The sequence below is a fragment of the Mobula birostris genome, chromosome 20 (genome assembly GCF_030028105.1).
Source record: "Mobula birostris isolate sMobBir1 chromosome 20, sMobBir1.hap1, whole genome shotgun sequence".
NCBI lineage: Eukaryota > Metazoa > Chordata > Chondrichthyes > Myliobatiformes > Myliobatidae > Mobula > Mobula birostris.
The window spans coordinates 22388363-22409721 of record NC_092389.1 but is presented as its reverse complement, the minus strand read 5'-3'; positions in this window follow the sequence as shown (position 1 = coordinate 22409721).

Here is a 21359-nt window from a genome sequence, read left to right as displayed (position 1 = left end):
GATATTGGTTTATTATTGTGACATATACTGAGATACAGTAAAAAGATTATCTTGCTTACTGTTCATACAGATCAAATTACTACAGAATGTATTGAGCTCCAATGGCATAAAAAATAACAATGCAGAAAAAAGTTCAAAGGTTACTGAAAAAAATGCAGTGCAGGTAAACGCTAAAGTACAATATCATAACAAAGTAGATTGTGAGGCCAAGATTCAACCTTGTCATACAAGAGATGGATTCAAGAATGGGATTGAAGTTGTCCCGGATCCTGGTGGTACGTGCTTTCAGGTCTTTGTATCTTCTCTCCAATGGGAAATGGGAGAAGACTGAATGTCCAGGATAGGTGGGGTCTTTGATAATGCTGGCTGCTGTTTCCGGTGATGTCATCGTTCAGAATGGCAGCTTAAATCAACAGCTCCTTCGGAAAAAACGCATATTTTGCCCCAATAATCCATCAATTATAAGATCTTTCGAAAATATCTGAATTGATAAGGGGGGAAAGAATGGGGAGAAAGAATGGAGATAAAACAGAGCACCACTGCGGAGCCTATGGAAGAGAGAGGTACAACGAGCGGCTCTCCTACACGTGCGCATGGCGGCGAGGCCGACGCTGGGCCTCGTTCAGGCGAATATGATAAGGATTTTGGAAGAGATAAGAGAAGTCCAAAAAGATATAAAGCAGCAACTCAATGACATAAAGTCAGAGCTTGCCAATGTCAATGAGAAAATAGCGGTGGCAGAGACTCGAATTGAGAAGATGGAAGATCGCGTGCAAAATGTGGAACAGATACTAAGTAAGACGATAAAAATATTAAATCAACAGGAAAGTGAATCGCTTGACCAGGAGGGACGATCATGACAGAAAAATATCAGGATTTATAATGTTCCCGAAGGAGCGGAGGGATTGTCAATGATGGACTATGTAGACAAGCTGCTGCGGGAGGCGCTGGAGATACCTCAGACTACTCCGATTGAAATTGAAAGGGCGCATCGTTCGCTCATCCCGCGGCCTCCCAGAGGCAGAGAAGGTAAACCGCGCTCAATAGTACTTAGATTCCTTCGATTCAAGAGCAAGGCAGAGATTCTACGAAGGGCCTGGGGTAAGAAGAGGGTGTTTTGGAACGGGATGTTAATATACTTCGATCATGATTACCCCCCGGCGGTCCTACAGAAACGGAAGGAATATTCCGAAGTGAAACAAATACTAAAACAAGAAAATATTAAATTCCAAACCCCGTACCCTGCTAAACTGAGGGTGTTTTACCAAGAAGGGATGCGACTGTACCAGACGGTGGAAGAGGCGACTACAGACATGAACAACAGAGGAATGTCCATTAGTGTGGTCAAACCAAGGGAAACTCTGGCTGAGCAGTTATCCCGATCTGCTTGGGAAATAGTAAGAGAACCTAGAAAGCAGCGGACGGGAACAGGATGAGAGAAGGATTTTAGGAAGAGACTGTCAGTTCTCCGAGGGCAGCCCTCACCTCCTCCAGAAGAGCCATAAGGTTTAGCTAACTTTAAAAGTGCTGATAAACTAAACGGAAGCAAAAATAGACGGTAATATACCTATCGTGAGAAATACGTGTTATAATGTGGATTTTATATTACTCAATTTTTAAAAAATTCATTTACTTATTCCTTTTTCCCCACCTAAATGAGAATATATACATGGGAGGAATACACAGGGAAATCATTTCTGTATAATGGACATAGTTTTTTTTTACTTACTTTTATAGGTACTGCAGTGGGGGCCCTCAACCCACAGGCAGGAGGGGCTATCCCCCACGGCTAGAATTTTCTTCTAGCCCAGTCCAGGGTCATCTAGAGACCCCAGCCTTGGAATCACACCTTCCTTACCTTTCTTTTTATTATTCACTTTTCTTGGTTCTTATTTGTTCAGGGAGTAGATCGATTATGTTATATTCTGCAAATTTCAATGATATACTAACAGATAAATACACAGAGAGAGTAAGACCATATATTTTGGGTATATACCTCAAGAATGGTTGAAAAGAGATATATATAAATATTTAATGAATGTACTGCTGGTGGCTGGTAAAAAGACCCTTACCAGGAAATGGTTATCTCAGGAGAGCCAACTTTAAACGTATGGATGGAAATTACAATGGACATTTACAAAATGGAGAAGATAACAACATCTGTTAATCATAAGTTGGAACAATTTTATTCATACTGGAAAAAATGGTTTAACTACATAACACCTCATAGGCCTGATTTTATTCTCACAATCAATGAATATGTTGTAAAAAAAAATAATCACTCCTTACTCTGTACATAGTTTTCTTCATTTGATTGTTCTTTCTTTCCTCTTCTTTCTATAAGTGTATACCTCAGATAACTATTATGTGGAGATCTGTGACAAATATGATTATATGATGTATATGTATAGTATCTGAAATACATCTTATGGAAATGTTTGTTTGATGATGAACTCAATAAAAAATAAATTACAAAAAAAAAAGATAATGCTGGCTGCTTTACTGAGAAGTATAAAGTAGCCCATTGAGACTAGCTGTTTCCTGGACTTTAACATCAGGAACGTTTAAAGAATTTTCAAACTATTAAGAATTAATTAAACATGCTTAAAATTATTAAGAACAAAGAACTCAAAAGCATTCATATACATATGCATTTACAAATATGTAAATGTTAATAGAAACTCAATTAATTCATGAAATATAAAGTCTACATTTACACACAGTAGCGTCGAGGTTAGCATAACGCTCTAAGATCCAGGTTCAATTCCCACTGCTGTCTGTAAGGAATTTGTATGTTCTCTCTATGACTGCATGGGTTTCCTCTGGGTGCTCCAGTCCTCTCCCACATTCCAAACACTTATGAATTAGGGTTTGTATATTGTAGGCATGCTATGATGGTGAATTGTGATCATCATTGACATAAAATAATGAGTTTCATTGTATGTTTCAAAGTTTTGAAAAAGGATCTAGTGCTTTCTTGGCCTATATGATGAATAAACTCTTCTCGGTCTTCCAGTCGGGTACAGTTATCGATTATAACTAATGTTTCGATGACCAATTGTCATCAAAACATCAGTTGTAATTGATACCTGTACCCAGATGGAAGTCAGAAAAGTATCTGTTCTTTCGATGTTTTGATATACATATGACAAATAAAGCTCATCTTTAAGATCTCTTTATCTTTTCACTTGTTCCTGTTCCCCCTCCATACATCATAAGGGGTTCTATATTCCAGTGTCAGTCAAGCCAAGCCAACAGCCAGTTGGAATCTTAAACTACCTTACACGAGTTAGGGTGCGGTTAAATGGAAGTAGTTTGGCATGGAACACTTCCAATCGGGTTTGGCTGCATTGATGGTTGCCCAGAGTTAATCTATTGTGAGCAGTTCCGGTCCCCACTCTACAGGGAAAGTGTGATTGCAGCGGAGAAGTTGCACAGGAGATTTACCAGAGTGTTGCAATTATGAAGAGTGACTAAATAAGTTATTTTGTTTGGATGATAAAACTATGAGAGAGATGTGGAGGGTAGATAGAAACAAATGTCTCTCCCTGGCAGAGGGTGTCTAAAGGCAGAGGGCAAAGACTAAAATGAGGAGACAGAGGACTGGAGATGACTTAAGGAAGTATTTATTCCATACAGAGGTTGATTTCAATCTAAAAGAGTCTGCCTGTGAAGTGGAGGCAGGTGTTCTCAAATTTAATGAGCACCTGTGTGCGCACGTGAATCATCAAGCATAGTGGTATATGGATTAGGTGCGGAAAATAGGATTAACATGGATAGGTACTTGATATTTATTTATTTATTGAGATACAGTGCAGATCCATCCAGCCCTTCGAGCTGTGCCGACCAGCAACCTCTGATTTAACTGTAGCTTAATCACAAGACAATTCACAATACAATGACCACTTATTCTACCAACCGGTATGTCTTTTCAGTCTGTGGGAGGAAATCGGAGCACCCAGAGGAAACTCATCAGTCACAGAGAGAATATATGAACTCCTTACAGGCAGTGGTGGGAATTGAACCCGGGTCACTGGCACTACACTAGTGCGCTGCCCCATGGACATGATTGGCTGAAGGGCCTGTTTCTGTGCTTTATGACTTTATGACTCTACAATTAAGACCTTATAATACATCCACAAAGCCAAGAGGAATACACGATTAGAAGGTGCAGTTGAAGACATTAACATGGATATAATAAAGGGGAAGCTTGCTAAGCAAACAATTTAAGAAAAAAAAATGAAAGGATATTTTGATGGGTTTAAATGAAAGGAGGAAGAAGAAAGCTGCTTTAGAATGTAAACATGTAACATGTTCCTGTTTTGTAAAAACTTCTAATGTATTGTAGATTCTAGTCCTTGCATTACAGATTGAGAGGGGTGATGTGTGCTCACTAACAACAGAGATCGAAATGGAATGTTTAGACTCTCTCTGCCATAAATCTTCCATTCATCCAGTGAGGGATTAAAGTTTTCTACCTGTCTCCAGTTGTTTCCTGCCCTTCTTCCATCTTGCAAAAGGTCAGAAATTGATCAAAAGCATGTAAGTAAAATCTGACAGCTAAAAGTGCAATAGCCTCATTCTGCTGCAGGGACGCATCAGCACCAACAATTGAAAAAACTCCTGAAGACATGGACTGTTTTCTGTGCAAAGAAACCAGGCTTGGATATCCTATATATCATAAGATAACATTCATGTCAAATTACAGGAGATCGCTAATGGCACCCGAAACAAATTCATCACATGGTGCACAGTAATCTTCCTGTACACAACAGAATTTCCAAGAAAACTGAGTTTTGCATTGCTTCCTGGAAACCAGCTTGGATTTAACACAGATAACCTGAATCACTAACTCCGGTAATATCAACTGGTGTTGTTGCAGTTGTGGCCTGTCTAGCAAACTATAGTAAAACTCATTTTCTTAAACATGAGGTTATAGAAATGGCTGAAATCAGATCAACCAGCAGGATTAAATTCTTATAATTTCCTGCTGATTAATCAGCTACACTGTGTATTCCTTTCATAAGCCAAAAGAAAATGAAGATTGAGGAGAAAGGAGGCTAGAGGGTAGCTGGAAAGGGGTGGAATTTGAAATTAAAACGTAAATAATGGAAATACTCAGCAGGTCAGACAGTATCTGTGAAGAGAGAAACAGAGTTAACATTTGATGTTCAAAGTATATTTACTATTAAAGTACGTATGCAGTATACAACCCTGAGATTCATCTTCCCACAGACAGCCACAAAACAAATACCATGTAACCCATTCAAAGAAAACATCAAACACCCAACATGCAAAAAAAGAACAAATCATGCAAATGGAAAAAAATGAGCAAATACCACAAAGGATATTAAACATCAAAATGCAGAGTCCTTGTTCAGTTCAGTCCAATTTAGCTCTGTATCATTCATAGACTGTAGGTCACTGAGACAGACTGCATCGAAGTGCCCTGATCAAAATCATGCAAACTAGCAATAAAAAAGTTCTACCTAGAAACCAGAAACATACATAACATGAACTGCAGAGTCCTTGAAAAATGAGTCCAATCCACAAACCACATCGATCGAACCTTGTCGATCATGGAGCCAATCATGGGTTTGCACTCCACCATTAAGCCAAATAATCCATTCTCAACCACACCATACACCCTTGGGGACAGCAAAAACGCCAGATCACTCAGTCAGCCCAAAAATACATTATCAAAATGTAAATTCTGGCATCCAATCGCACTCGGGTTAGGAGAAATATATTTTTTAAAAGTAAGTAGTTTCGTGAACTGTCTGCAGGAAGTTACCGTTAGTCATTGGTGCCATCTTGACAGACATGATTATATCAATGATCTTTCAGAAATGAAGTGGGAAACAATGCTTTGTCTGAATTTCTGCTGGCTGAAATTAATCCTTCGTTTAAACTGAGAAAAATACTGAAGTTGTTCTGCAAGTTAAATAATTACTGAAAGTTAGATTCAATTTAATTGAATCATTGGTTCACCACAGCTCATCCGGTCTTCAACATGAACTGATATATACACAAAGCGGAATTAAAATCAAACTACTCCAACAAATAAATTACATCCATAATTTAATACATTGCAGAACATTTTGTTTTTTGACAGATATTTATAGCAGTAAAGCAATGAGCCATATTTAGATTGCTTTCCAAAATAAACCGTGAGTAAACAAGACATCAAGATGTGATATAAATACTGTATATTGCTTTTTGCGTGCTAAAAATGTATCCTCTGAAGATAATATGTGTGCATTTTCCAAATGGTGAATCATAAGTACATGCTAATATATTTAAATGGTAGCAAGACTTTCAGAATTAGGGAGATAAAGTGGGTGTGGGGGGTAGAGGACATGTTTTTTTTGGACATATTTAACAACAAAATATTAAAGATAAATGAGTGGAGCTGAAAAAAGGCATAGAACAGAAAAATGATTGATAGATTTCTTCTATTGTAATCAATAAAGAAAGCATTTGTTGTTCAAAGAAAAAAATTGATCACAAACATCAATAAACTTCAACAGCGATACACATAAAAGTTGCTGGTGAACGCAGCAGGCCAGGCACAGCACCTCCTCCTAGAGATGCTGCCCAGCCTGCTGCGTTCACCAGCAACTTTTATGTGTGTTGCTTGAATTTCCAGCATCTGCAGAATTCTTGTTGTTTGCATTTTTAAACTTCAACAGCGATCATGTATGTATTTATTTACTTAGAGGTACAGAGTTGACGGAATAGGCCCTTCCGGCCCAGTGAGCCATGCTGCCTAGCAACCTACCTATTTAACCCTAGCCTAATCACATGACGATTTACAATGACCGATTAACCTACGAAATGGTACGGCTTTGGGAGGAAACCACAGCACCCAGAGGAAACCCATGCAGCTATGGGGAGAACATACAAGTTCCTTACAGACGGCACTGGAATTGAACTCCGAACTCTGATGCTCTGAACTGCAATAGAGTAATATTTGTTCCAAAGTTGATAACAGAAAAAAAAGACACAGGAAACAAGGCACAAATGCATTGTACGGATATTCTGCCAAATGGCTACAAATGGATGATTATCATGCCAGTGATTCTAATTATACAAAACACTTGATAAGTCAGTACTGCATTAGAATATAAAAATAAGTAATTTTAAATGTCACTGTATAACAGAAACTGTGTGATAACACCTGATAACTTAGGGATTCCTTGAATGTGTTAACATTAATTTCATTTTTTCATCATTGGAGATGTGAATATTTAAGATACTTACATTATAAGATATTATAAGATATGAACAAGTGAGATATGTAACACTCTTTGCAAGCTCTATTATTCACTTAGACGATAATAGTCTTAGATAATAGACTTAGAAGTCAATTACTTCCATCTCAGATGCATTTACCAACAGATTGACGTCATTATCAAGTTAACATTTCAAGCCTGAAACTTCCAAAGATTTCTGCATCCATAGCTTTTTGGGGGAAAGAATAACAGGTTTCATAAATTTTGTGTGAAAAGTAGCTTCTTTATTTTCCTTCTCACTGGCTGGTGTCAAATGTTAACATCAAATATGCTTGATGAACTGCATTATTATGCCCAGTTCAACAAAAGGTTGTTATGCTAGAAGACATAAAATTTGTGTGACCTTAAGTGAATCTCCTAGCATCTCAATGCAGACTGAGGGTTCCCAGAAGTGACAGCTACTCCATTCAGTTACCTCAGCCTATGTCCTGATATTGCCATTGATTGAAGGTTTCTCAACACCTGTAGCCTACTCTATGCTCAGAAAGGGACTCCCGTGAAGACTTCACTTTAGCAACTTCTGACACATTTCCATGGAACAGCCTTCTAATACTGCTGTTCTCTGTCCAGCAACTAACAATGTATGTACCCAATAAAAAAACCTGATTTTAACATTGCATCAAGGGAATAAGCCATAGTAATACTTACTTCTTTTATAAAGCAAAAATGTTCCAAATTGACACCTTTTTGCTTGGCATCCAATCTGGAATTTCCATTAACCTTCATACAAAGTAGTACACAAAAGATGGATGCAATCAAATTACTAGTCAAATGACTGATTATTCTTAATTCTCTCATCAATAAAACTGACCTCTTCTACCTCTTCCTATCAAATCATTTTCGCTTAAGAAACCTCAGTGACTGATCTTTTAAAGAACCAGGGATGAATCAAATAGTCTCTGAGTTTCAATGATTTCTAAAGAACAAGTAGATGATTACAATCAAGTGACTTAATTCCAGGAATCATGTTTATGCTGAGAACAGGCTCAATGGCACAACAAACTTTGTACCATCTACAGTATGTGCCTGCACAGAATGACAGGCATTACGTCAAGCAAGTGAAACGAGGGTTTTTTTTATGCAGCTGCATTATAATTTCTATGTGTAGTCTACATCAAAGCAGCTGATTTAATAGGAAACAAATTGACGCACTATTTTGGTTCGAAAACTTTTGAAAAAATGCAATCAAAATTACTTTCTACCCACAATTTCTCCAACAACCACAAGTGTGTTACAGTTTATCCTGCCAATTTCATTACTTGTGAGTTTCAAGTCAGTTCCATTTATAAAAATAGTAATGGATTTCTGGCTGAGAGATTATAGGATGTAATAAACTTGTTTGTCAGAAGGATAAATGGAAAATCCATCTGTACACAAGATCTAATTGCTTTCACAGACAATGTGCTTCCTTATTACCATACTGTGATACTCTGAGCCACGTGCTGAAATCACTGCACCAGTTTACGATGAGTCACAATATTTATTTAGCGTAAACCCTTATTCTTCTTTCAGAAAGTATTAATGTAATATTTGATAACATAATACCAAAACACAAAAAAATGTAGAATAAATAAAGTGAGAAACATTATTATAAATAAAGTGTGAAATTTCAATTCAGCTAGCTTCACATAAGAATGTTTGTTACACAGAAATGCATATACCAATAGCTTTTTCCTGTCTGTGCAAACATTCATTTCAGCATGAACCATGGATTTATTTGAATTAAGTATTGAAAAATTTTGCTGTGTTTGTATCTAAATAATATGCTTTATCTTCTATGAAGTTTTTGCTTACTGTATTTCAGAAAGTTATCAATATGAATAAAATTTAACATAAGTAAAAAAATTAAATATCAAAATTAAAAATAATAACTATTCACATCTATTGTATAAAATTCATCTTTTAAAAATAGAGTTAGTAAGTAATAAAAGTCTAACTAATTTTACATAGATGATACGTGTTTTAGTTTCTCCAGTTCATCCCTGTGTTGTTGGCAGGTAGCACACAAAATCAAGATGTCACAAATCTAACTCTACACAAAGACATGCTCAATCCACTTACTTCCTGTGGAGTGTGTTCTTTATGGATCCAGCAAAATCAATTTGCAGAACATGTAGACAAATACACACAAGAGGAGTTTTAAACAAAGTGTGTCCTTATCATTAAAGGCTCCTTTTTAACTGCCTCTGAAGAACTTTCTAAGAACATTGTTACAGCCCAGTGGGTCATAAGTCATGTGACATAATCCTTAAAGAAACAACAGCCTCAAAGCAACAATTTATTATTCACAACCGATATTGCAGAAAAAAAACACTGACTATCTCCCATTGTAATGCTGAGAAGAGAAGCCTGTTTGACTGTATGCCTTTCCGGACATGCTCTGGAATAGGGACTCAGAATCAATAGAAGATCAAATTCCTTCTGACTTTACCCACGGCTTTTTAATCCAATGTGTTTGGGTTACCATGATGAAAGTAGACACTGCTGAGCAGGTGAAGGACAATGTGCAGCAAATTTTCAACACTGGCTCCTTCATACTAATACTTCCAAAATATATGGTCGGGGACTGTCTTATCACAAAATTCAAGGTGATCTGATACTGAACTCAGTAAACATACAAGTCAATGTTTCCCACCCGAGAATGGTATTCACTTGATTTTTCATTTCTATATTATGTTTTCTACCAAACCTCTCCCCTTTCTTCTCTGATTTAGTATGTCACTAAAGACTCTTACAAATTTCCATAGATGTATGCCGGTAACCAGTTTGATTGAGTTAATCACAGCCTGGTATGGAGGCTCACTGCACAGGATTTCAAGATGTTGCAGACAGTTGTAGACTCAGCAAGCTGCATCATGGGCACAACCTTCCTCACCATTGTGGATGTCTTCAAGAGGTGGTCCCTCGAGAAGATGGAATCTATCACGAAGGGTCCTCGTTATCCAGAACCTATCCTCTTCTCATTGCTACCATAGGGAAGGAAGTACAGGAGCCTGGAGACCAATACTCAACAATTCACAAACAGCTTTTTCCCCTCCACCATCAGATTTTTGTACAATCCATGAACCTATGAATGAGACCTTTTTATTCCTTATTTTTTGCACAATATATTTATTTTTCCAAATCATAATAGTATTACATCTTGTACTGTACAGAAACCACAAAATGAAATTTTTCCATTAATAATTTTAAATTTGATTCTGATTCCTCAGGAAGACTTCTTGCTCTGATTTGTTTCAATTACTAATGTCATAGAGAGAGTCTTGATATTTGCCAGGCTGTTCATTTACAAGATGAATCCAGTTCCATCCTTATTCAATGTTGTAGTAAAACACTTCCAACTGAACTTACTATTCAATGGTCAGGATCAGGAATTATTGACATTGTCCTATTAATTCAGAGGGCGGAGAATAAGTCTCCTACCTTATCCATCACACTGAGCTATGCTGCAGGGAATGGAGATAATACTTTGGAGCTCTGGTTTTCTCAATTCAGATCATTATTGGATCATTTGAGAAAGTCAATACTGTACAATCAAATATTCCTGCAAGTGGAATTTATTGATGGACACATGGCAACATATTAAATTGTAGAAATTCAGCAAAACATCATTAAAATTACAGTGCTGAAAACACTCTCAGGTCCTGATGGTATCTTCCTGTATTGATGAAACGGCATTGACCAGTAAAACTACATTCTCTTTCAACCATATCTTTTGTTAATTTTCAGCCTCATCGGTATTTTAACTTCTTTCAAAGAAATATCATAAGTACAACTGTCCAAACAGCAGTACTAATGAACATGCTTTCTGATATTTCATTAGGTATCCTTGGTAAATAAACATAAAATTGTAGAAAACAAATTATTTTCTTAAGGGAAACTGACAGATGCTTGCCACCAGTACTTATGAAATGTGTTTTGAATTAGCCTGGTTCATTTACTTGCTGTGAATTAGTAGCTATGATTCAGTTTCATTTAGTATGAGTCTTATGATTAAATATGAAACGTTAATGGAGGATTAGTTACGATATAACAAAAACAGATGAACATCTTCACTTTCACTTGCACCTACTATCTTTCACATGAAGACTGTATTCACCCAAACACTTCCACAGCCACATCCTTATTGTCATCAACTGTCCCCACTTCTTTGTAATCTCTGTTGATTTAAACTCAAATTCCACTTTTCATGTTTCCCTTCCATTACTCACTGTCTTAGTTAAACAACTTTTGTACAGTTTGATGAAGAATCATCCACGTTAAGAACTGCAAGGAGAACATAGTCCAAGTTCAGATCTTCACAGATAAAGAAAGCAACAACTTGAGTTTGAGAATATAATCAAATGGTCCTGAATCAATAACCAAATATGACTAACTCCAAACCAAATGGAAATTGCCGATATATAAGGTAGACAGTGTCTTATCACCCATTGTTCTTTCAGCATGTTTATTTTATTTTTATTTTATTTAGAGATACAATGTGGAATAGGGTCTTCTGGCCCTTCGAGCTGTGCTGCTCAGCAGCAACGCCTGATTTAACCCTGGCCTAATCATAGGACAATTTACAATGAACAGTTAAACTACCGGTAAGTCTTTGGAATATGGGAGCAAGCCAGGGCACTCGGGAAAACTCATGCATTCCACAGGGAAGAATACAAAGACTCTTTACAAAACACCACCAGAAATGAACTCCAAACTCCGGTATACTCCAAGCTGTAATAGCATCGTGCTAACGCTACGCTGCTGTGGCACCCTCCCATGGTGATTCAACAACTGATTCTATTATTGAGTAATGTGATTAATATTGATCATAAAGCCATCAACCCATAACTGCCTTGACTTCATCCCTCTCATCTTTGAACTTCCTATTCCAAGTATCTTCACTCCATTACATTCATTAACACACTTCCATATCAGTCCTTCTGAAAATGCTTATTTCTTTCCTTCAACAAGGAGTCTTGTGCCACTGGCATGTCGTTCAACCATATCCCTTCCATTTCTCACAACACTAATCTCATCCATTTATCTCTGAACCAAAACCACAAGACGGCTCTACCAATCTTTGCCTTCCTCCCAACAGCTCTTCAGGTATAATAAATCATTCAATCCTGTCAGTTCCCGCATGATGTCACCATCAATGACATCTGCCCAACCTCTTCCTTTGCAACATTTCAAATGGACCATTGTGTCTAAGACACCCTACTTCACACTTCAATTAACCCCAAAATATAATTCCTATCCTAAATTCTCTTTCTGTATGTAAATCAGACTCATCCCATGTGGTTTTAACATTTCTCTTCCTATCACCCAGACCTGCACATTTTCCATTCAGATTAGGTGGTGGTTTGTATTTTCATATGTTAAAAAAATTACTCCATGTTAACCCTAATGCTCAGACAGTATTTTTTCAGAATCATGGAGACTCTATGCAGGATTCCCCTCCCCCGCTTTAGTATACAAGAACAACACTAAGCATCCAAATATTTTAATTCAACACACCTCTTCTTTTATCATCTCATTATACTTGACCTCCTGCAGCCTTCTAATGAAACTCAATGGAAGCTCACTCCACACTAGTTTGGTATACTTCTTTCTGATGTGACATTGAGCTCGACACTTTCAGATTGGCAATAAAACTAACATCTCTTACAGCCCACCTTGTTTTGGCTTTGATTATTACCTATTTTCTCATGTAATATCATTGCATTCTACCCTATCATGAATCTACCTTTATATCCTATCCTCCCCGACTCTACGTTTGTTTAAGTCCTGTTAAGTCACTATCTTTTCCTCGTTATAGAAGTCTGATGGCATGTCATTAATTTATCACTAAATTAAATTAATTTATCACTACTCAGGCTTTGCTGATCTGCTAAGCATTTTATGGCCTTATTTTCAACATTTTCTGCTTCATCTATTCAAGTATGCTAACTTTCCAAGGGAAAAAAATACAATTCTTTGGTTTACCAAAATAACTCAGATCTTTTTTATCCCCTAAATACGAGAGCAGTCATGTGTGTATTCACCTGGGAAAAAAATGTAACACTGGAATATACCGAAATTGGTAAGATTTAATACCTTACACCGTTCTATGTGTGCTATAACTACAGTGAAATGTATGTAGACAGCTGAGATGTTTATAAGATGTTAAAGGAAGGAAATAAGCTTCCAGATTACTGCAAAACAGAGCAGCAGTAGTGGTAATGAATTAATATCGTTCTCCAAGACAAAAATACATCCGATTCAAGAAATTTAGCAACATGTTATAAATAAATTAATCATCAGCAAATTGAAATGCATGCAAAATCTTTTCTTCTCACAATGCTGCACAATTACTGCATGCAACTAATTTTAATGAAGGTTGTAAACTTACAGGTTTGGACAATATTCTAAGAGAAAGAGAAGAATGAAGTGACATGCAATTTGATGCACACACTGTTAATGGACTGCTCATTATGAAGACACAGCAGGTGTCAGTGAACAGAACTGGTGAGTTGAAATCCCTTAATGCACAGAATGAATACACACTGTACAACTTTTTCTGTTGGTGACAAATCTACTGAACAGCGAAGCAGCAACTTCAGACTGAGTTCTTGTTTTACTTTAGGCTCTAATTACCATTGTGCCAATGAAGGGCCGGATCTTGCAAAAATATATTAGAAATGTGTGGTGTCTTTGCAGAAGCAACAACGACAGTTGCTAATTATTATTGAAAAGAAAATTAAAAAACTGCAGGAGCTTTGTGTATTTCATGATGAATTGTGAAAAGAAATCATGAGAGACAACTGGAACTTGCTAATAGATGCTTATAATTACCTGTGCTGTAAATGAGCTTAGAATTAAGAACAAAATCTTTCATATGATCCAATTGCACTTCCTGTGCAACTAAGTGTAACCTAGAAACTGTGCATTATTATTGGGATATGTGATAGACTGAGAGTGAATAAATAGAGTAATTTATATTTTCAAGAAAGCAGTGAGAGAACTCCATGCATGGAGACAAGAGACAGCTTGCATTTGGTCGGAGTTAGATGTCTTTGAAAAATGTGGGCTGTGTAGCGGAAATAGAACTAATTGCAGATCGGGACAAATGGGAATGGTCATTCCCAAATCCAGCACAAACTCAGATTGAAATTCTCCTTTACTGCAAATGGCTAAACAAATTGAGTTTGGGATTTTCATGGTGATGCTTAGTGTGGGCAAGTCTTTATCAACCTGCACAGAAATTGTTAATCCAGGATAGTTGCAATTGTGAAGGAAAACATCAAATGATCCAGTGAATGAATTCTCATAAAACTGGGATGAAATTGTGTCAAAGAATTGAGACATAAATATAGAAACATAGAAAACCTACAGCACAATAAAGGCCCTTAGGCCCACAAAGTTGTGCCGAACATGTCCCTACCTTAGAAATTACCGGGGTTACCCATAGCCCTCTATTTTTCTAAGCTCCATGTACCTATCCAAAAGTCTCTTAAAAGACCCTATCGTATCCGCCTCCACCACCATTGCCGGCAGCCCATTCCACACGCTGACCACTCTCTGCGTAAAAAAAAATTACCACTGACATCTCCTCTGTACCGACTCCCAAGCACCTTAAACCTGTGCCCTCTTGTGGCAGCCATTTCAGCCCTGGGAAAAAGACTCTGACTATCCACACGATCAATGCCTCCCATCATCTTATACAACTCTATCAGGTCACCTCTCATCCTCCATCGCTCCAAGGAGAGAAGGCAGTGTTCACTCAACCTGTTTTCATAAGACATGCTCCCCAATGCAGGCAACATCCTTGTAAGTCTCCTCTGCACTCTTTCTATGGTTTCCACATCCTTCCTGTAGTGAGGCGACCAGAACTGAGCACAGTACTCCAAGTGGGGTCTGACTGGGGTCCTATATAGCTGCAATATTACCTCTCAGCTCCTAAATTCAATTTCACGATTGATGAAGGCCAATACACCGTGTGCCTTCTTAACCACAGAATCGACCTGCACAGCTGCTTTGAGTGTCCTATGGACTTGGACCCCAAGATCCCTCTGATCCTCCACACCGCCAAGAGTCTTACCATTAATACTATATTCTGCCATCATATTTGACCTAACAAAATGAACCACTTCACACTTATCTGGGTTGAACTCCATCTGCTACTTCTCAGTTCAGCTTTGCATCCTATCAATGTCCCGCTGTATCCTCTGACAGCCCTCCACACTATCCACAACACCTCCAACCTTTGTGTCATCAGCAAACTTACTAACCCATCTCTCCACTTCCTCATCCAGGACATTTATAAAAATCACGAAGAAAAAGGGTCCCAGAACAGATGCCTGAGGCACCCCACTGGTGACCAACCTCCATGCAGATTATGACCTGTCTACAACCACTCTTTGCATTCTGTGGGCAAGCCAGTTCTGGATCCACAAAGCAATGTCCCCTTGGATCCCATGCCTCCTTACTTTCTCAATAAGCCTTGCATGGGGTACATTATCTAATGCCTTGCTGAAATCCATGTACACTACATCTACAGCTCTACCTTCATCAATGTGCTTAGTCACATCCCCAAAAAATTCAATCAGGCTCGTAAGGCACGACCTGCCCTTGACAAAACCATGCTGACTATTCCTAATCATATTATACCTCTCCAAATGTTCATAAATCCTGCCTCTCAGCACCTTCTCCATCAACTTATCAAACACTGAAGTAAGACTCACTGGTCTATAATTTCCTGGGTTATCTCTACTCCCTTTCTTGAATAAGGGAAAAACATCCGCAATCCTCCAATCCTCTGGAACCTCTCCCGTCCCCATTGATGATGCAAAGATCATTGCCAGAGGCTCAGCAATCTTCTCCCTCGCCTCACACAGTATCATGGGGTACATCTCATCCGGTCCCGGCGACTTATCCAACTTGATGCTTTCCAAAAGATCCAGCATGTCTTCTTTCTTAATATCTACAGGCTCAAGCTTTTCAGTCTGCTGCAAGTCATCACTACAGTCACCAAGATCCTTTTCCATAGTGAATACTGAAGTAAAGTATTCATTAAGTACCTCTGCTATTTCCTCCAGTTCCATATACACTTTCCCACTGTACACTTGATAGGTCGTATTCTTTTACATCTTATCCTCTTGCTCTTCACATACTTGTAGAATGCCTTGGGGTTTTCCTTAATCCTGCCCACCAAGGCCTTCTCATGGCCCCTTCTGGCTCTCCTAATTTCCTTCTTAAGCTCCTTCTTGGTAGCCTTATAATCTTCTAGATCTCTAACATTACCTAGCTCTCTGAACCTTTCATAAGCTTTTCTTTTCTTCTTGACAAGATTTACTACAGCCTTTGTACACCACAGTTCCTGTCCCCTAACATAACTTCCCTGTCTCATTGGAACGTACCTATACAGAACTCCACACAGATATCCCCTGAACATTTGCCACATTTCTTCCATACCTTTTCCCGAGACCTTTATTTAGCTTCTAATTGTGTCGGTACATCTTGTAATTTTTGCCTTTCTTTTTGAAAATTCTAAATGCTAAGGAAGTTGGAAATGATAAGTGTAGTTGAAATCACTTAGATTAAAATGTGTAATACTTGGCTCATGGGAATTTAAAATTATGAAAATTCTGGAAATGGGAGGAGAAGGGACATACTAATTGTTAAATCAGTGTTGAATTGAATACACATATGAACATATGGTTAGGAAGAGGAATAGGTTACCAATGCCCTTGAGTCTGCTCTGCCACTCAGCAAGATCATGGCTAATCTGATTGCAGTCTGAACTCCACTTTGCTTAGTAACCTCTTCATCATTCAGAAATTCTTCGGTTCTCTCTTTAAAAGGCACTAATACTGGCTTTCCATATTTCTCCCCATGAGTGAATTTCTCATCTCATGGAGACAGAAGAGACTGCAGATGTTGGAGTGTGGAAAAAGACAAGTTCTTGGAGGAACACAAGGAGTCAAGCAATGTTTTGGGTGACTCAAAACAGCAACTGTCCATATCCCTCCATAGATTCTGCCCGACCCAGAGTTCAGAATCGGAATTAGGTTTAATATCACTGACATATGTCATGAAATTTGTTGTTTTGTGGCAGCAGTATAGTGCAATACATAAAAAATACTGCAAGTTTCTGAGTACTATATTTTAGAAAGGATTGTTGAACACTTGAAAAATTACAGGAGAAGAAAAAACAAATAAATAGATAAATTAATAAGAAATAAAATAAATTAATAGTGCAAAAGAAGAAGAGTAAATAGTGAACAGTTCATAGGTACATGGACCATTCAGAACTCTGACAGCAGAAGAAAAGAAGCTCTTCCTAAAACACTGAGTGTGTGTTTTCGGGCTTCTGTACCTCTTTCCTGATGGCAGTAATGAAAAGGGGTCATGTCCTGGATGCTGATAGTCCTTAATGATGGATGTCGACTTCTTGAGGCACTGCCTTTTGAAGATGTCCTTGATGGTGAGGAGGTTTGGGCCTGTGATGGATCTGACTGAGTCTACAACCCTCTGCAGCCTATTTCAGTCCTGTGCTTTGGAGGCTCCATAGCAAGTGGTGACACAACCAGTTGGCATGCTCTCTGCCAAAAGAGTTTGGTGACATATCAAATCTCAAATGCCTAATGAAGAGTAGTTGCTGATGTGCCTTCTTCATGATTGCATCAATATGTAATGCCCAGAATAGATTCACTGAGATATTGACTCCCAGAAACTTAAAGCTGCTCACCCTTTACACTGTTAACCCCTCAGTGAGGACTAGCATGCAACTTCCCCTTCCTGTAGTCCACAATCAAGTCCTTGGTCTTACTGACATTGAGTGCAAAGATGTTATAACACAACTCAACCAGTTCATCCATCTCACCCCTGTATGCCTCGTTGTTGCCATTTGATATTCTTCCAACAACAGTGGTGTTTTAAATTAATTTATAGATGGCGATTGAGCTGTGTCCAGGCACACAGACATGAGTGTAGAGAATAGAGCAGTGGGTTGAGCACCCAGCCTTGAGGTGGCTCATTTTTTTTTAAACTTCTCTTTCAGGTGTTTCATAATATTTTATAAAATGTGGTGGTCAGGATTTAATTCTCCATCAGAGGTTTAACCCATATTTTGTGAAAGTCTAGCTGGAAAAGTATCCTATTTCCATTCTTAACTGTCTTATCAACTTGTGCAATCAACACCTCTTTTCTTCATTTCCCCATCATATTCAGCTCTTAATTAAGCTCTATTTCACCTCATCGAGAATGTGATTTGATCCACATTTTGGAAGATTGCAGTCATGTGCATTCCGCTATACGTGGATTAATAGTGTTTAGTAAATGGAACAAGGATAGCGTGACCTCAAAGGGCCAACCCGAAGGAATGAAGTGATGGTTAATGAGCTGACATTTTTATTTGTTGTAATCAGGCTGCAGCTCTGCTCTGTGTATTCTTAAATCACTGGTATGCTTGAATCTTATCCAAGGCATACATTTACTTATCAAAAGTTGAATTGGTTGATCCCAAGCATTGTGCTGAAGAATATACTGCCTGCGTTTGATCAGCAAAAATAATTCATCCAGGAGAGTCTGTATCTATATTTCACTCAATTTTCAAAGTTAAATCTTTATTTTGTGGTATCATCTTTCTTGGTGAATGGTTACACGCATCGTCAGAAATAGAAGTAGGAATTAGTCTCCATGCTCTGCTGCCCAAGAATATTTCAACTAATCTTTTAGCTCAACTATGTTTTTCTGTTCTAGCTCAATTTTCCTTGATTTCCCCAATATCCAGACTCAACTAAAGATATTAAAGTTGAAAAAAAAACAAACAGTGCAATCCCATGTACAAAAACCAGTCCTGTATTAAAAATACCTCAGCTATTTGTTCTGAGTTTAGATGGGTTTTATCCCAGAACCCAAAGCAAACTGGTTAGCTCTGTGATTGCAATCAAACAACTATTTTTTTTTGTGTAAAGGTCTAACTGCATAGGAGCACTTGAATCACTAAGGGCTGGAAGGCAACGGACCGGATTCCGTTAAATGGGATTCGTATAGATGGCTATTTAAAGGTCGGTATAACGTAGTGTCTATTATGTGCTATACAACTCTGTCATTGTAACTTAGATACTCTGGTATGTAGAAACTTTTATTCAATAAAATAATTCATGTCTTAAAGACAATACACACTTCACTGAGTTCCTCATTAAATCATTCTCTAGTGGTTCCTATCATAAAACAAATGTTTGAATACGTGCGAATTGGACTGCAATGAAGCTTGCGACGGTATGTCTTTAAATGTTTGCACCGACTACCGCAGGGTTGCTGTTGCCGATCAATGGAGCAAACCCCTTATGGTGCTGACCGTCGTGGAATAAGCCAATGAATGGAGAGATGCGAGAACGCGCCTGCCTTGGAGTGAACGAAGCGGGAGCGCGCTGGAGCAGCGTGAACGCGCGCCTGCATGCCAGCTGGCCAGCCTGCCTGAGCAGGATTGTGAAGTGTGTGTCTGTCGCTGAATCTCCCTGACTCGTCCTCTACTTTGCTCGCTGGATTTGTTTAGTAAACCACTCCGAGATCAACGAACAAGCAAGCAAAGGAGCTGTGGAAAAAAAAATAGAAGCAAGAAGGAAGAAAAATGCACATTTCAGTTTGTGGCATCGTCCTGATGGGAATGGCTCTTCTCCTGATTTCTCAAGGTACAGACAGGCACTGTGAAAACTGATGCGTTTTATCTCCCTCAGTAATTGTTGGCTTTGGTTGCAGGACGGTGACCCCGCTGCAGTAGAATGTACCATAGAGTTATTAACTTTAGCTCTGGCTCCGGTGAACACGGTGGTTTAATTGAATGTTTTAGACACTTCTATTTGAAATTTTGCATTGTTTGGCAGTTGGAACCTTTAAGTATCACTTTGGGTTTGCTGTCGGACAAGCGCGGCTACTGTCACATTCCGGGAGCGTAGCCTTTTTAAAAATAGTATATCGGGCCAAAATCGCTTAAAAATGGTTGAAGTAAGGAGAAAAACTATTGATAGGTTCAGTTTGCAATCTTTATATGTGCAATAATTAATGTATACGATACGCGCTCCGTTTTGATGCATTTTTGCCCACCAGAGTAGCAGTTACTTAATGATACTTTTATGGCGGGGGGGGGTGGAGTGGATGTAGGTGGTGGCGAAAGGAACCTCTTCCTGACTGCAGTAGCAGTTCTCGTTAAAGGTGCAGTGTTTGCTTTGATTCTCTCTCCCTCTTTCACCTCTCCTCTGATTTAAGAAGAACGATCTACAGACTACAGTAAAAACGTCAGTCCCGCCAATAAATACTTAACCGTGCGTCTTTAAAACAAAGTTTGGGCACATATTCCGCCCTTCGAGGTGGCCGTGTTTCCTCTGCTGTTGTCAACTTGCTGAGATGTCCTTTAAAATAGTAAACGGAGGTGCAGGCCAACTTTCACCGCTGTTCAACATTTAAAGGGATAACTGCCCTCTTTCGTTAGCCTCCCGTTAAAACAATAGACCGCAGATACTCCAAAGTGCCCATTTGCTGAGGCGTCTCTCAAGTTGAAACATTCAAATTCTAGCAACGTATTGACTATATATGAACATTATCTTGTATTTCTATGCTGTAACACGTATTGGTATTTAAGTGCCAAGTTAAAGGTGAACGACTCGACTTGATTATCGTGACTAAAGGGGAAGAACCCAAGAACTTCGGAGTTCAGAGAGTGGAGATTGCCTAGTTATTGATTTAGGGGGATGTAATAACGTGTGCTATTGCATCCCCGCTCTTCGCTGCAGTTGCCTTGTATTTAGACAAATCATCTGAGCCGGCATTTACAGTGCATCTGTATAGTGGGGGGAATGCTTGATAGTGATCTGCTGCTGATTAGTAGGCAAATCATTGCCGGAACTGCCTGGAGTGGGCTGAAATATTTGGGCTCTAATAATTCGGGTTGAATCGGTTCTGACTGTCCCTGCCGCAACCAAAGGAGCTGTTCTTTCAGCACCGCCTCCAGTATCATTGGGCGCTCTGTATTCAACTCGTGCGTTTTCATATTCTGTTAGATTTTTTTCTCCCCAAGATACTAAATAGCTTCCTCTAATG